General features: G+C 40.7%; 1 protein-coding gene across 3 annotated transcripts in view; it reads right to left on the bottom strand.

Moving 5' to 3' along the window:
- Positions 1-12341, bottom strand: part of DENND4C (DENN domain containing 4C) — a 102136-nt gene that overhangs the window by 79423 nt on the left and 10372 nt on the right. The window lies entirely within an intron of this gene.

The following is a 12341-nucleotide window of genomic DNA, read 5'->3' as shown; positions in this document are numbered from 1 at the left end:
CTGGAAGCTAGCATATCTATCTATATATAAAGTCAAGTGTCCTGACTGACTCATCATCCGCCCAGCTCAAATCCCTGGACCTAGAAACATGAAACACCCACTAAGAAGGGATTTTAAGAAATTCACCCCCCAAGGGGGCAAAAAAGGGTAAAACGTGCTTTTCCATAAGGATACAGCTTCCCTGTGTGGCTGGCAGGCTCCTGCCTGCTCCCCCCCGCTCCCCGCTCACTGACAGCTTGGCCACTCTTCCATGATTGAGCCAGCTTTTCAAGGTCATTTATTTATTTATTTATTTATTTTTCAGATTTCTATTCCGCCCTCCCCGCAAACGGGCTCAGTGCAGATAACAACATATTAAAATACAAAATACAATAAAAACAACATTAAAATACAATAAAAATCCATACACATTTAAAACAGGATGGTGGACAGCCTTCACAGGGAGGGTTAAGATTTTATACACCCCCACCTTTTTTTCTTTCAGGCCGGTGGAGGCTGGTGGAACAACTCTGTCTTCCAGGGCCAGCAGAAGGATAGTAGGTCCTGCCGGGCCCTGACTTCAGCAGACAGAGCGTTCTACCAGGTGGGAGCCAGGACTAAAAAGGCCCTGGGCTCCAGTTGAGGCTAGGCGGGCCTCCTTGGGGCCAGGGACCACCAACAGCTGTTTGTCCCCTGATCAGAGTGTCCTCCAGGGAATATATGCATATGCATATTTGCATATGGGGTCTGATTGGTTCTCACCCCAACATTCTAAACAGTATGCAGTTGCTATTGGGAGTCATTGAATGTGTTCTAAGGTAAAAGGCACCTCCCAGTCTTCCCCAAAAAGATCACTAGGGCCGCCAATCTCTTTGTGGGCATGGCTTTCCTGTGTGGCTGGCAGACTGCTGCTTCCTTGCACTCCCACCCTCCAATTGGTCTGCTGTGGAACTCTTGTGTTCTGAGCTAAAAATCAGGCCAGGAAACTGCAGACCATTGAAGAAAGACGGTACAAGATTCCTGAATAGGGATTTTATATAAATGTCAGTACGGCAACTGAGTTTTTAAATGTTAATGGGGAGATGGTGCATGACTTTTCTAGGGGCCATTTCGATGCAAACCTCTCACCTGAACCTGCCAAAGTGCCCACCACGCCACCTCTCCCCTCAGTCCAACTCCACCTCACACCTCTTGCAACCATCACCTCTTACTGCCCCCAAGAAGCAGACATCGTGCAAGATACACCGATGCTAAAAGGAGGAAGCAGAGATGCAGCGAAGAAATATGCACATCCTGTTCTTGCAGTATACCAAGCACCAGTGGCCAAGTACGAGCAAAATCACCCTGAGGTGCACAGAGCAGCAAAGTCTCTCTATGAGCAAAGCAATCCTGGAAGACGAGTAGAGAGGCGCTCACTTCCATGGAAGGTCAAGGCTCACTCAGGAATGGCCCTGAGCCCACTTGGTTGGGGAGGGCGGACTATAAATCTAAGTAAATAAATAAATAAATATGATCCTTCGCGACCTTCAAGCTGCCTCTTAACCTCATCCATGCAGAAACACCCCTGTTCAGCATCTCAAAACACAGCAACATGTCCCAAGTGCTGCGGAACTGTAAACTCATTGTTTGAAATGAGAGCACCATGGCACACAAGGGATGTTTTGAGGTACTGAGCATAACCCTCAAAGATGTCAGGGGCAACAAGAGAGTGATGGGTGGAGTCATCGTGCTGCTGGCTGGAGACTTCCAGCAAACTCTGCCAGTAGTCCCAAGGGGAACTTGAGCTGACGAGGTTACCATGTGTGTCAAGGCGTCATATCTGTGGCCCCTCATCAGGAAACTCTCACTGAGAAAGAACTTGAGGGTCCACTTGAGAGGCAAGGTGTCCGCTGGGGAATTCTCTGAACTCCTACTAAAAATGGGGGACAGGGAGTACCCCGAGTCCAAGAGAAAAGGTGACCATCCCTGCAGGCCTGGGCACAGTAGTGATGACCCCAGCAGACCTAACAGCCACGATATACCCTGATATCGCCATTATCACAGAGAAATCCATGGATTGGCTGTGCAAGAGTGCCATTCTGACCCCCAAGAATGACAAAGCCGCCATCATTAATAAAACACAACTTAACTCCCTCAAAGGGGCAGAAATGGAGTATAGATCTGTAGACTCAGTGGTTCCTCAACACATTCAACCCTCCTGGCTTCCCAGCCCACAAGGTTCTCCTCAAAGTAGGGGCTCCAGTGATGCTGCTACAGAACCTCAACCCACCCAAACTCTGTAATGGCACCAGACTGCGAGTGAAAGCCCTCCACAGGAACGTCTTCGAGGCCACACTGTTCACCGGCTGTACTCGGGGGGGGGGGAGTGTCAGTGTTCATACCACGCATACCACTCATACCATCAGATAACCTCTTCGAATTCAAAAGACTGCAGGTATCCCCAAAGGTCTGCTTTGCTATGACAATCAGCAAGTCCCAGGGTCAGACACTGAAGGTGACAGGAATTAGACTTGAGGGAGGACTGCTTCTTACATGTGCAGTTCTACGTGGCCTGCTCCAGAGTGAGCTCACCCAGCAGCCTGGTGATCCTGGCACTGGAGAGGAAAACCATCAATGTGGTCTACAAGGAAGTCCTTCAGTCGAAAAAATTGGTTGTACGTATTTTTCACTTTATTTATTGCACTATTATCTTTACCTTTTGAAAATCTCTTCAATAAATGTTACATTTCAAAATTCACTTCATCAGTTTTTGGCATCAACACACTTCACTTTATTCAAACACCTTTGTGAAGCTCAGCTACTATGCTATTATACTACAAAACCAACTAAAAAAAACCACCACAAACCAAAAAATATTACATACCCATAAATATTATAACTGGATTTAAAGTAGTTAAATACCATAGCGAAGCACGGACATCAAGCTAGAATTCAAGCTTGTTTTAAATGTGTTGTTTTTAATGAATATGAATTTTTATTGTATTTTAATTGTATTTTTAATATGTTGGTATCCGCCCTGAGCCCGCTTGCGGGGAGGGCGGAATACAAATTTCAAATAAAGAGAGAGAGAGAGAGAGAGAGAGAGAACCTTTCCCCTCCCACCAACTTCTTCATGCAAAGATTTCAGAAATCTGCCTCATCTAAGATTCACCTTTTCCTCTTCTCCTCTTTGTGACCAATACCTGCACCCCCCTAAATGCCCTATAACTGTCCTTCAAACTATAGCAGCACAGAATTATCAGGAGGAAGTTTTTTGCAAGCAGCTCTACGGTTGCGAATTATGAATATAAACAGCCACTATTGTATCAGGAAGGCATATCTGCATATTGGGTTAATAGTCATTCATTTTTCTTCCTCTCACAACAGTAGAACAAGAGAAAACCTGGTAATAAAGCAAAGCAAACAGCAGATTTTGTGGAGGTCTGTACCATCAAAAAATAGCAATGGCCAAATAAAAAGAAGAAAACAAGACTTGTGAAGTTCTAGAAAGCTCAAAATGCTGTTTGAATTAATGGCATAAATGCCATGCCTGACAATTAAAATACTGACAATTAAAATACTTCTCCCTTCTCTCTATCTATGTCTAAAATGTTATACTATATATATCAGCGATGGCGAACCTATGGCACGGATGCCACAGCCGGCACGCAGAGCCCTCTCTGTGGGCACGCAAGCTAGGGCTCATTTGGAGGCGTGGGTTTCGGCCCCGCTCACGTGATCCCTTTTCCCAGGGCTCATTTGGAGCCTGAACACACAGGAACAGCGTTCCAGTAGACCTGAAGAGAGGTCACGCGTGTTTTGGCCCCACCCACATGATTCCTTTTCCTCCGAGCGCAAGCCGAGTGGTGCTGGGCTTTAAAGGAACAGTAAGCTGCTTGGATTCCTTCTGCTCTGCTCCTTTACTTTCATTTGTGACTGGGGCGGGGGGGGGGAGGAGAGAGAGAAAATGAATGAGTGCAAGGGGGGGAGCTCTTTTAAGACAAAATATGTTAATTAGTTTGGACAACTGTATGAGTTGTTGTTTCTAAACTAAAACCTCAGTATTCAGGTTTAATTGCAGTGTTGGCACTTTAAAACAAATAAGTTGGTTTTGTGTTGCAGTTTGGGCACTTGGGCTCAAAAAGGCTTGCCATCACTGCTATATATTGAGAAAATCCTAAGCATTTTGTTCACATTAGCTCCTAGCTGAAAAGAGATCAGTATCAATTAACATCTTCCTGTCTGTGCACAGGATGCCTCAATAGAGAAACTGATTTCCTGGGGTGGAAGGTTGGGGGGAGAGACAAGACAGGAATACAGACTTACTATAATACCGTATGACAAAAGAAAATGTGTCTCTTGGCAGCAACACTTCTGAACTCTTGATATAGTATTCACACATGCTCCATTGCTCACACAACTGCTATACGTTAAACCATTAAGTGTGCAGGGCTGATACCACAGTCTTTGACAGCGCCATGGAGAAGCGATTGTGCGTAAGTTGAGAATATTTGCCAGTTCATAAAATCATAGAGTTGGAAGGGGCCATACAGACCATCTAGTCCAACCCCCTGCCCAGTGCAGGATCAGCCTAAAGCATCTCTGACAAGTATTCATCCAGCCTCTTCTTGAAAACTGCCAGTGAGGGGGAGCTCACCACCTCCCTAGGCAGCTGATTCCACATTTGAACTACTCTGACTGTGAAAAAGTTTTTCCTAATATTCAGCCAGTACCTTTGTGCATGTAATTTAAGCCCATTGTTTCGGGTCCTACCCTCTGCTGCCAACTGGAACAGCTCCTTGCCCTCCTCCAAATGACAGCCTTTCAAATATTTAAAGAGAGCAATCATGTCCCCCCTCAACCTCCTCTTCTCCAAACTAAACATTCCCAAGGCCCTTAGCCTTTCCTCGTAGGGCTCAGTCTCCAGACCCCTGATCATCCTCGTCGCTCTCCTCTGCACCCTCTCGATTTTGTCCACATCCTTTTTGAAGTGAGGCCTCCAGAACTGCACACAATACTCCAGAAGCAGCCTGACCAAGGCAGTATAGAGAGGGGCTATGACCTCCTGCGATTTCGACGCTATGGCCCCTTTGATACAACCCAAGATTCAGGACAATAACCTCTGCTAAGACCCAGGTTAAATTAAAATTGTGTCAAAGAGTCCTAACACTATTGGCTAACTTTAAGAAAGCAAACCCTGTAGTCACAAAAATAAGAATCTGCTTATTTGCTTGTCTAGCCAGTAGTTAAAAAGGTATCTCATCATCATGCCATCATCTTATTCTTAAGGAACTCCCTGCTAGTTCAGCCCAAAGCCTGATAAACTGGGATCTGTGTGAGAAATTCACATTCTGAAGACCTCTGTGGCTCTGCTTCTTGGAACTTTTTTTTTTTTTTACTATGTGTAGTAATATACTCAACTATTACAAACTCATTTATAATCTTCTCAATCTGCCAGAACCAAGGCTACAAACTGTTTTTCAAATCAATTGAAGAATCATCATTTTTAAAACTCTCCTTCCAGACTATTACAACACATATCCATAGTCGGTTTATCATGTCTGATTAATAGGACACAGAGTACAACTTTTGTAATAGAAAAATAGACAACACCTGTTTTAAATTAAAACACAGACATTAATTCCTCACAGCAGAGACAAAAACCTGACAAACCTGCTTCCATATGGTCTGGATATTAGTTATTTTATATTTTCCACAAAAAGATGAGAAACAGATCAGGCTATGTACTGACTACAAAGGCAGCAGGAAAAGAGGAAGACCCAAAAGGAGATGACATGACTCAATAAAGAAAGCAACCATGGCCTTCAGTTTGCAAGAGGTGAGCAATGCTGATGATCACAGACATTTTGGAGGACATTCATTCATAGGGTCGCCGTAAGTCAGAAGTGACTTGACAGCACGGAACACACACTGAGACACAAAGACAAAAACCCCTATATAGACAGCCCCTATATAAACAAGCCCCACCTATACAAAAATCTATCCTATTGGTAAATGAAATACTGTCACCACTGAGCTACAGCTGGATGAAAGTCAAAAATGCTGCTCAAATCATCATAAATTCCCACATTCCAAAAATCTCTGGTGAAAAATATCAGATGTTGGCTTGAGGCAGGTGCTATAAGCGATACAAGTATGATGCAGAGTTGCATCATTAATCTCCTCCTAAGGCAACAAATAACTTGATCTAGCCCTGGCGGACGTCTCTGATGAGAACCAGAAGATCCTACAGTAATTTGCAAGTGTCTGCTCTCCTAATCTTCAATTCACTGTAGTGATTTCAATATACAGGGTTGAAGGAGGAGATTCCATGTTCAAGTAAACATAGCCTGTCCCAGTCTGGGCACTTACTTCTTCATGTAGTGAGGGGGAGGAGGGGTGGGAGGAAGGGTGCAAGCACGGTGCTTGCTCTGGATCTCACTGCATGCTTATGTGTATCTTGAAGTAACACAGGAGAGGGTTTTTAAAGGATATGTACTTAAGTTTTATGACTAACTAAGCATTTACTTAGAAAATGCTGAAGTCTACCTTCTATAATTTGCAGGATCCAACAGGAAAGATCACAGTAAAAGTTTAAGTTTTATTTTAAAAAATTCCATATTCACCAATAATAGCCAGTTTGGTGTAGTGGTTAAGAGCACGGGACTCTAATCTGGAGAACCGGGTTTGATTCCCCACTCCTCCACTTGAAGCCAGCTGGGTGACCTTGGGTCGGTCACAGCCTCTAGCTCTCTCAGCCCCACCCACCTCACAGGGTGTTTTGTTGTGGTGATAATAATAACATACTTTGTAATTCGCTCTGAGTGGGTTTTAAATCACCCTGAAGGGTGGTATATAAATCGAATGTTATTATATTATGTTATTATAACTATATCACTGCTTGCTTGCTAAGTGTACCTCGAGCTTTCACTGCTGCCAAATTCACCACATTAAATCCAATGAAGTGGAAATGAAGGGAAAGGATAACATATTTCAAGAAGTGGAAAACTCTTGGATCAAGCATTCTGTGAAACAACCGATAATAATAAAAATGTTGACTTTCTGATATGTTTAAGAGGAGAGTTCACTTCATGGAGTTTTTTTTTTAATTTCACAGAAGATTTCCATCCCTTCATATATAAGCCACTGAATCACAAGACAAGTTTCAGCTGAAAGTCTTGGCATTGGAATCTTATACGTCAGCACAATACTAAAGATATTTCTCTCCAGATTTTTTCATTCAATTTCTATTGCAATGAAAACATACAAACACTAGAAGATACAGTTGACTTTGTTGTTTTTAAAATACATTTTGGATTGACTTCACACAGTTTCCAAAATACATTTTTACCCAAATATATACACACACCTTCTAGATGAAAGGGGGGAAAATGTAATGTTATGTTTGGATACAAACTGGCAGCGTGAAGAATTCTTTTCAAACCCATATTAGGAACATATACTGAAACCTGAGAAACAATGCTAGCACTGTGAAAACAAAATAATTAATGAGCTCAATGCTGCCAAGTATCTTCATAAATGAATGAACATTATTCACCAATTTCAGGTAATATTCATAAGCACTCATAAGTCATGATATCATCAATATTAGAAACTTACTCTTAAGACCAAAATCAAATTATCCATGCTAGATCAATACAAACAAGTTAGTGCCTGCATCTACAAAAAGCTCAACAGCTGAAAGCGTTTAAGTACTCATTTCACTCACATATATCACACACACCAACACCATATATACACATACCCTCTCTCAACTGCTAGAGACTTAGATTCTGGAAAATCACAAGCAGATAAACCATTGTGAAGCTTACCAACTTCAAGGTATATACCTGTTTTTACAGGAGAGATTTCCTCCCTCAGCAATCCTCCAGTTCTACACATAATCAATTACTAACCATATCTAAGCTCTTTAGATAGATACTTCAGTACTTTTTGAAACAAACTTTTTCACATAAAGTGTCCTGAGATTAAACCTCAAACAAACAAAAACCAAGTTCAGGATGTTGTTAGTATCTTTAGTCCAACAATGTAAGTTAGTAGACATGGCATCTACATCCCAAACTGAGAATAGCCATCTCAGTTTTCATTTTTCCTGCCTAGAATAAGTCATTAATGTATACTAGAAAATTTGGCAGTTTATCTTGAAAGAGTCAAAATGGAAGAAAATGGCATACACAAACTAATAAAAACACGAACAGGGAATGACAGCACATTTTCCTTATGTTCTTTACTTATTAGTTATTGTGCTTAATATGGTGACATTACAGCCTGAAAGTTATAGAAAAATCCAAATGGGCCACTTCTAAAGACTCTACAGGCGATATCCTACAGTGCAATCCACACAATTTTGCAAGAACATGGGGCAAAATGAAACTCCTTCTAGCACCATCAAAGCTACTGTTACGTAGAATGCAACTGTATAACTATCACACAACGTATTTACATTAAGGAAGTGAATAGTAGCAGTAAAAACAAAGGAAGTAGCAAGGGTTCCCTATAGACTTTTCCTTCAGTGAGATACAATTCAGTAGCTAGTCCTCTAAATGAAGTGAAAACGTCGAAGGCCTTTTTGCACCCTCATCCCAAGAAATTCCAACTAAATCTCAATATCCTGGGTTGGATCCAAAAGGAGGACTCTATGAGGACAAGAGTGCTATAGGTTCAACCTGCCAACTACAGGATGTCTGTGTCAATTTCATCTCAGCAAGATGACCTAGGGCATTTTTCCACAGTATGCCCCAAAGCCTTAGCGTTCACCTTGATCCATATTCTATTCAGACTATCCTACTCACTATGAGCATAACCACAGGTTTGAACTATATAAAGTAGATTATCATCTCTTAAATTTCTACCTTCAGAAATTAGCACCACCACATTTCCAACCTAAAAATTCTGCACAAATAAACCATAGCAGTATTTTTACCTGCATGTTGCACGACCTTTATTTTTAAAAAAATGACAACTATTATTTAGAGAGTTAACACCTTAGAAATGAAAGCAATCTAAGAATGCTTTATGCATCTGGAATTTGGGTTTAAAACTACAGAGAATGAAACAAGATGAGGGTGGGGAGAAACATACTCAAAAAGCAACCTGTAACCATAGGAAAAGATACTAAGTGTCAAAATGGAATATATTTTCCAAGATAACTGCATAATTGAGAGTAGACCAGACTACCCCAACTCCCAAACAGATTTTTTCCATCTGTACATGGCAGTCGTGCAAACCTGTCTCGCTTTTACTTGACTATATGCTCTTTTTTTTAATTAAATTCTTGCAGCTCGAGTCAGATTGGTTTCCCATGAATCATCACATTCTGAAGTTGCATTGGCAGAGCAGTGAAGAAAAACCACTGTAAATGCACAAACCTCACATGTGTTGGATCCTATGAATCCATTCCTCTAAAGATGGGGCTTACATCCAGCACAAGCAGCATTCCACTGACACAAAAAGCTCTTCCTACCCGTGTAAGACTCAGTATTCCTAAAAAGCAGCAGCCCAAAACAACCACCCTGTTTTTGCAACAATCTGCTTCTGATCCCTGCACTTACAGACAAAATAAAAGTTGCTCTGATTTGGGGGGGGGGCAGGGGGAGACAGGGAAGGATGGTAAAAACATTCCACTGGTGTGATTGCAGCAGCAACCGGAAACGGTGAGAACAGTCATAAAGGAGAAAATTAACAAATGCCAGTAAAAAAAAAAAGAGAAAAATATTGCCACAGAATTCCTTTTCTTTACACAGGTACTGCTACCTACTCTCACTGTTTTTTAATCTTGAAAGAGTCAAAATGGAAGAAAATGGTATACACAAAATGCACACCTCTCATGCAACTTTTCTTCATTTATGATAAGCAGACAAGCACACATTTTACACAGAGATTAGTTCTGCTAGGAAATTAACAAAACAGAGGCTCAATCAATACTAACTTGTAATCTTAACAACTGAGGTGCAACTACCAACAATGCAGTACCCCAATAAAAAGGGAGGGGGAGAAAAGAGGGCAAATCTAAAGATAAAGTTTCTGCCCCAGTTAAACCTTTTTCAGTTTAGCAACAGGACCTCCTCAAATTCATCAAGCCAGACAGGATTTCCAACGATTCAGTAATCCATTTCCTATTTTACTTTCCCAACTTCACAGCTCTAGTCCATCCATGCCCAATGGAGTGAAACTAAAAAAATGCCATGCAAGTTTTTACATATTAGACAGATATACAAAAGACACTAGCAATACGTACATATTGATGTCTGCACTACGACGTTTAACCTTTTTGTTCTGATAGCAGCACATGCTACAATAATGAGAATGATGGAGTTCTGCTTCAGAAACTAAACATGCAAACTCCTTCCTTGGCATCACTTTTACTCCATTTTACAAAAGTTTGCTCAACAGACATAGGTTATTGTTAAAGGATAATAATTCCAGATGGGGAACCATGTTAATCTGTAGCAGAATAAAACAAGAGTCCAGTGGCACCTTAAAGACTAACAGAATGTATTCCATCATAAGCTTTTCTAAATTGGACTCGCTTCCGAACTTCTTTTTGTTCTGCATTGGGATAAGAAAGTGCTAAGCAAAAGAGCCTTCATGACTCATTTCCTTCATTTAACTTCTTGGTTCTTGGAACAACAAATGCAAGAAGCCCTACCATGTATTCACTATTTTATACGCAGTAAAAACCATGAGCACAAAGAAGGATACAATCTTCTGTTTTTTAAAGGAAGCAACCAACTCTTAATAAAAGCAGTTAAGACACAATTGCAAATTATCCTGTTACTATTTTCTGTCTGTATGTCAAAGGACCCTTATCAAGCACCAGATGGTAAGTACAAGTCATCCACATCATGTGCTTTCGACCGTTTCCATGATAAACACTGTGCTTAACAGCAAAAATATCCTTACTATGCAGAACATCTACACTGTCAGAGAATTCATACCAAAATATGAATCATTCCACAGAAAGAAAGAAATTTTTTTCCAGAATCAGAGATGCCTAAAACAAGTTGAGACACAAAAGTCAGTTTGATCCCTTTTGTAAAAGAAAAAAATGGAGACATGCCCCAAAAAACCCACCAAGATTCAAGTCCAGGGTATAAGCTTGGGAGAGTCAAAGCTCAGCTTTACATTGTTATTCAGCTGAGAAAAACTGTAAAACTGACAGAAATCATCAAATTAAACAAAAAATACCAAGTATTTAGAAGATTGTCACAAGAAAGGCTACTTCTTTATGCTCACTTAAAATATATCCGCACTTCTCCTGTAGGAGACAGGAGTTTCTGCAGAAGGGACATTTTGTTTGTCAGAATCATTAAGCAAGCTTCTTGCACATGACCACAGTATAATTCAAGTAGGTACAGGAAATAATTCTTCCTTTTATGTTGTCCCGTAAGTCTATTTTTCTCCTTTAAGAACAGGCTTAGGCAACACATTCATCCAAATGACAGAAGGTACTTTTGCTTCCCAAAAATCCACAATGACATGGTGATTGTGTACTATTATCAAACAAAGAGGGGGAAATCAGTTTATCAGGTTTTTTTTTAACACAGCACTAAATTTATGAAAAATAAAACCCCACTGTTTATTTCAAACATTTTTATCTTACAAAATACAGATTCTGCATTTAATTTTGCAAGGCAATATACCAAGAATTCAGTTAAGCACATTTATTAAAATGTAAATATATTACATTGTATAACCACAAAACAGGCCCTTAAGTGAGATAAAGGAAAAAGAGATAACCCACAAGGCAATTTAACAAAAGTGCCATTTAATATTCTTTTAAATTTCCTTTTACAGTAACATTCCGGAAACAAGCATAGCCATAATTCTTAGACTCATCAACTAATCTACTAAATTGCAGCTCTACAAGCAAAGACATTTTATACTTCAGGTTATGATGTGTGACTCAGAACTAAGTAATCCAAGTAATTTCTAAAGGTTGCAGGACAACAGTTACTACGTGATGTCAAGATGGAAAGTCTGACTTGAAAAGCATAGAAGAAAAAAAGAAAGAGGCTGCCTCCAAAAACACCACTTGAGTTAAGGATTGTTTTGTTTGGCTTTAACTCACTCTTGTTTCCTGCCCGTCAAGTAGTCCCATTTGTTCACGATTGCTATGGAGCAACTTGTTCCTGTGATTCAGCCACCTGCTTTCCTTTTTCCTTTACAACTTCCTAGCAGCAGAAAGCTTTTTTTTTCTTTTTTAAACCTCATCACAAAGTTAAATAAAAATATTTATTTTGGCTAGATCAGCAGTAGCCGAGTTAATCTAAAGTACATTTCACTTTTTTGTGAAAAAATTACTGTCCCTTGCCATCCCCCTAGGCAGCTCTGAACTGGGGGAGGGGGGAAACAGTAGGCAG

Source organism: Eublepharis macularius, chromosome 8, assembly GCF_028583425.1.
Source record: "Eublepharis macularius isolate TG4126 chromosome 8, MPM_Emac_v1.0, whole genome shotgun sequence".
Lineage (NCBI taxonomy): Eukaryota > Metazoa > Chordata > Lepidosauria > Squamata > Eublepharidae > Eublepharis > Eublepharis macularius.
The sequence above is the reverse complement of the archived record's forward strand: the minus strand, read 5'-3'. Positions and strand labels throughout refer to the sequence as shown.